Raw genomic sequence first — 6,000 nt, 5'->3', positions numbered from 1 at the left:
CAATTCTCTATCGTTCCCTGTCCCGAAAAAAGTTTTTTTTCTGAAAATATTGTGAAAAAACGATTTTAAAAGAATGTTACGGGCGACAAACCAGTTGGCGAAATAGAGGTACAGTACGGTGTACCCTACCCCGTGGCAGAATCGTAGCGACTTTGTAGCAGAACGTTTCAGAGTTAATGCAGAAAGATTTTTCTTTTGAAAATTAAAAAAAAATTACATTTCTTTTCTACAGAAATTTTCACACAATATTTGAATCATGCATTTGGATAATCACTTTTTGACGAGCTCAATTTACGTCGATAGAATCGTACAGGCCCGTAGCCAGGGGGGGGGGACGTCGGGACACCCCCCCCCGAAATTCTGTTATTCAAACTTTTTAGTCTTTCTTTGAGCCTCTCAGTAAAAGGAAAAACAAAAACTGTCGAATCAAACCTTTTATTAACTAACTTTATTAAGCATATTTCGGGATATTTCGGTTTGTCTTAAAAAAGTAATCGAAAAATTTTCTTCAAATCTCCGTTGCATGTCTTTGTAAACTTTGTTTACAAATTGATTATAATTATTATGTAATATTAATTGAAAAATAATTATTATGTAATATTTTTTAATTACTAGTTTAACTTTTGCAAACAACAGAATAAACAATATTTGTTACAATGTTTTACCCCTACTTTGCATGTCTGAAACCGTCCTTGCTTCTTACCATATCCCCCCCCCCCCGAAAAAAAATCCTGGCTACGGCCTTGGTATCGTATATCGATGTAATGTTTCAATTGTATTTTCGGTAGTTTTATTGACATTGATTTTCACGTGGATTTTAAATATCCCGATATATTTCAAACAATATGGAAAATTTGAATCGTGCATACGGGTAATTACTTTTTAAGTCAATACCTACTTAAGTCTACAAAGAAAAAAAATTTATTTTAGTTACTTTTAATTAAAAAAATTTCTCTAAATTTAATTCTAAATCTAATTTAAAATTCATTAATTAAATTTAATGAATGAATTAATATTTGAAAAAATGGTATTAACATCAAGTGTCATAGACTACAAGTTTAAAAAAAAATGTATTTGTACTTGAATGGACGAATAAAAAGTATTTTATGAACAATTGAAAATTTGAACGATATATAGGGAGAGTGTGAACTAATAGTAGGAACTGAATAACAACTAATTATTTAAAAAATTATTTGTTGTCTAATTATTTGCAACAAAATATCTTTGTATAAACAAATTTTATAATTGGATGAAAAAATATTTTGGTTTTCTTAAAGAGTTTCCGAGTTATGATGGAATACGTGAAAAGTAAAATTAACAACAAAGGGTCCAAATTATGCACCACTCTCCTGAATTGGAAAAATATTTCTTGAATTGCGACAACCTTTTGCATTTTGAGATTCAGGAATTCACAAGAATTCACGTTAAAAAAAAAAGGCATGTTATTCAGAGAAAGTACATTTTAGTTTTTGATTTCATCGCCTGAACTAATTAGCATACTGCCGACCGGACTGTGTAATGGTTGAGGAGCTGTTATCACATCAGAATGGTGCTGGGTTTGAATCCCGGATTATTCGTGATTCTATTCTAAACTATAGACGCTCTATCCTGACCCGTCCCCCCCGGCGGGGTCATCCTGAGATATTGATAGCCCTCCAGGGTACTAATCAGTGAACTAGTTCAAATACAAAAACATGGTGCAAATCAAGAAAATCTAGAAGATCTGTGCAAATGAAAACTCAATACTGCATACTTTAAAATCAAGAATGATAACCGATGTAAAGAAGTCACTTAACAAAACGGATTTCCAATAAAATAAAGATCAGACGTTCCGTTACAGAAGGAAATTCACAATTCGGCTCAAATAACAGTACTAAAGTTAGAAGATCACTTCCTTGTGTGGTTTTGGCAAAATTGGTTTAACTAGTAATGAAAGGTCTTTTAATAATTTATGCAGAGAGATTCTAAACTATAAATAAAAAAATCGAAATAAGAAATAATTTATTGAAATTAATTTTGCGAAAGAATGTGATGCATGGTAGAATAAACAGTTTATCGTGTCTTTATTTATTTTTTGTTTATTTTTTTTTGGATTGAAGGAAAATGCCTTGAAAAACGTACGATGGCCAAAGGTCTGAGGAGAAGTTCAAGGGAAACGAGTCGCTTCATTGAATCGGCCATTTGTGGAGAACTTCATTACCATAAATCTACACAAACAACTCTAGATTAAACTTTACCTCTTTTGAGTGGCCTAGCAAACCAGCTTTAATAAAAGGCCGAATTCACGAATCAAATATTACCATGATTATAGTCAATATAATATTATCCCTGTTAATTATAATAGTTATTATTATTAAGAGTACATTTTAATGTGAAATAATTAATAATGTATAATAATACAGTTTTAATAAAAGCATGTAGCTGAATTCACGAAACAAATATTACCATGATTTATAGTCAGTATAATATTATTCCTGTTAATTATAATACTAATTATGATTATTAAAAGTATATTTTAATATGAAATAAATAATAATATATAATAATACGTCTTTAATAAAAGCGTGTAGTCGAATTCACGAATCAAGTATTGCCATGATAATAGTCAGTATAATATTATTCCTGTTAATTATAATACTACTAATTATGATTATTAACAGTATATTTTAATGTTAAATAAATAATAATGTATAATAATACAGCCTTAATAAAAGTGTGTGGTCGAATTCGCGAATCAAATATTACCATTATTATAGTTAATATAATATTGTTCCTGTTAATTATTTTAACAGTTGTGATTATTAACAGTGTATTTTAGTATGAAATAAATAACAATGTATAATAATACAGCTTTAATAAAAGGCCGAGTTCACGAATCAAATATTACCATGTTTATAGACAATATAACATTATTCCTGTTAATTATAACAGTTAAATTATTGGCAGTATATTTTAATATGAAATAAATATAATAACAATTATATTAGTTAAATCATAATAGTTAGGTAAAATGGTTTATGTTCGATTTAAATGTATTGGGTTACGACCGGTGGCTGAGAGGTAGAGTTTCTGTCCTGGGTTCGATCCTCGAACTGGGTAAGGTTGACTCACTCTTTCATCCTTTCTGTGGTTCGATAAAATGAGTACCAAGCATTCTTGGGGACTAAACCTATAACTGAAAGCCTCCACAAGTTTTTTTTTCCTTTTTAGGTACTCTGATCAGACCTCTGTGAAAGTAAACCAGTTTACAAAAGAGCTGTTTAAATGAAAATCTATTAAAAATTAGAAAGTGGTAGAAAATATACGCCTAAAATTTTTTTTTAATTTATGAATAATTTATGGTTTGTCTTATTTACTTGTGAACCACTACAGATTCAGTTCTCAAACATATATGATACATTTCTCTCAATTACTTTCAAAATAGAATTTGGTTTCATGCGCACAACCGGTTCACTTTTTAAATAGTCTGCGCAAACTACTTATAAAAAACAGTGTGGAGGCTTTCTGATGTCGGAGGTGATGACTAAACACTGGGGGTTTAGCGTTCGGCAGACTACCTAACCGAAACATCTGCTTCTGCCCCCCAGAAACCTTGGTCAAGAAAATTGAGATGGGTACACGAGGCCTTGGCCCTCAATGGAATACGGTGTCTCAGAGTTTAGTTTAAATGTATTGGGTTGGCAAGAAAGCAATTTTGGTATTTAGTGTAACATAAAACAAAAAAAAAATGGACTGTTATTAGTCAAATATCTGTTCTATAAACTTGTGGTCACCAACATCATGATCATGCTATTATAGAACTCTTGGTTCTCATAAGCTGAAAACATCTCAAAGATTAATTTAGGGGAAACATTATTACTAAAATTTTTTATTCATTTACGATACTTTATTAACTTTGAAATAAATTTTCCCGCTGTAGACTGATCGTAAAGACACGGTTCCCAATAGAACACCAAAGTCAAACATCACTGGCTGCTGTCAGTAAGCGGATGAGTGACCACTTTAATCAGCCTGCGTAGAGATGAGGGTGCGCGTTATCGGTCCTCGCTAAACTGTTCTACAGTAAAGTGCTCGACTTCGCGCGCAGGCTGTTGGGCTATCAAAGCAGGGTAGCCATCCCCTCTGCAGAAGATCAAAATTGCGATGGCATGTCTTCGGACCTTCCTTAGGGAGTTTTCCCAGACCGTCGCCAATAGCCAGCGTCTCCAGAGCAAGTTTTTTCTTTCATTATCATTGGAAATCTTGTAAACAGAGGAATCATTGGAAGTCGAACCAATAAGATTGAGTTCTAGAACGTGAAGATCCGATCATTAGATATAAAGTTATTCAGTGAGTTTCGTTTTTTATTTTTATTTTGCGCACTGTACTTTATTTCTTGGAGGATATAAAAAAGCATTAATCATTTAAATCTCAACTATCTAAAAATTGCGAAGTAGTCTTTTAAAAGTAATGAAGTAGCGACTATATTTCAAAAGCATTTTGTAGTCGCTTCATTTAAAAAAAGTAGTTGTAGTCGTAATTAACTAAACTGCTGTTTGTAGAAAATGCAACACCATGAAGGAATCATCAGAATCAAATGAAATTCGCAGCAAATGTCAATTATAGGATATTATGCAAATTAATAAAGTTTCAGAGCCATCGCGCGTGCGTGGCGCGCGCAGCGCCCTCTGAATTGATGCTGAAAGCGTATAAATAAAGTGCTGTAGCGGGACGTTGAAAATAGTCTATGATTATTTGTTAGTGGCAAACGTTTAGTGAGACCTGAGTATGCCTCCACGACGGAAGAATAAGAAATTCAAGCAACTTACGGAGTTTGAACGAGGGAGGATAATCGGCCTTCGAGAAGGAGGATTTTCCTATCGCGCAATAGCAGCTCGTATGCAGCGGAACAGTTCCACAGTGATGCGAGTTTGGAAGCAGTGGACCGACGAGCACCGAACAACTCGAAAAACAGGCACTGGACGACAGAAGGTGACGTCAGAGCGCGATGATCGACACCTGCTCCGCATGGCGGTGAATGATCGCACAGCTTCCTCCAGGCAGCTGGCAGCACATTGGTCTACTGCTACAGGTGTACAATTGTCGGCTTCGTCAATTCGTCGTCGTCTGCTGCGCCGTGGATTGCGTGCAAGGGTGCCATTATACAGGATTCCCCTCACGGCGGATCATCGACGGCTGCGTCGGCAGTGGGCTCTTGAGCACAGAGACTGGCGAGCTGATTGGCAGCAAGTTGTCTTTTCAGATGAATCACGCTTCAATTTGTGGACCCATGATGGCCGTGTTCGTGTTAGACGTTATGCCGGTCAACGCTGCCTTCCTGAGTGTATTATTGAACGACATAGTGGTCGAACACCCGGAGTTATGGTCTGGGGTGCGATTTCGTATCATGGACGATCCAATTTGATACGAATTGAGGGTAATCTCAATAGCAACAGATACGTCCGTGAAGTGCTACAGCCCGAAGTCGTTCCTTTCCTTCAAGGCATCTCTGGAGCTATCTTTCAGCAGGATAATGCACGCCCACATGTTGCGCGGACTGTTAGAGACTTCTGTTCAGCACAACGCATGCAACTTCTTCCTTGGCCTGCTTATTCGCCGGATATGTCGCCTATTGAGCACGTGTGGGATATGGTTGGTCGGCGTCTCACTCGTGATCCGCGTCCTGCAGTTTCCAAAGACGAACTTTGGTTGCGCATACAAGCGATATGGAATTCTCTTCCTCAAGCAGATATTCAACATCTGTTTGACTCCATGCCACGTCGTATAGCAGCACTTATTGCAGCGCGTGGTGGCTGCACCAAATACTGATTTCGGACGCTTAATTTGTTTCTTTTGTTTTGAAAATTTCATCATTTATTTGTATCAGTACAAGTCGTTTCTGCATTAAATTTCATTTGATTCTGATGATTCTTTCATGGTGTTGCATTTTCTACAAACAGCAGTTTATAATTGTAATAAAGTAGCAAAATGGCAAAATAAAAAAGAACTCAAAAGGCAAGG

This window comes from Parasteatoda tepidariorum, chromosome 3 (assembly GCF_982258835.1).
Source record: "Parasteatoda tepidariorum strain Cologne lab strain chromosome 3, Ptep-v5.0, whole genome shotgun sequence".
Lineage (NCBI taxonomy): Eukaryota > Metazoa > Arthropoda > Arachnida > Araneae > Theridiidae > Parasteatoda > Parasteatoda tepidariorum.
The sequence above is the reverse complement of the archived record's forward strand: the minus strand, read 5'-3'. Positions refer to the sequence as shown.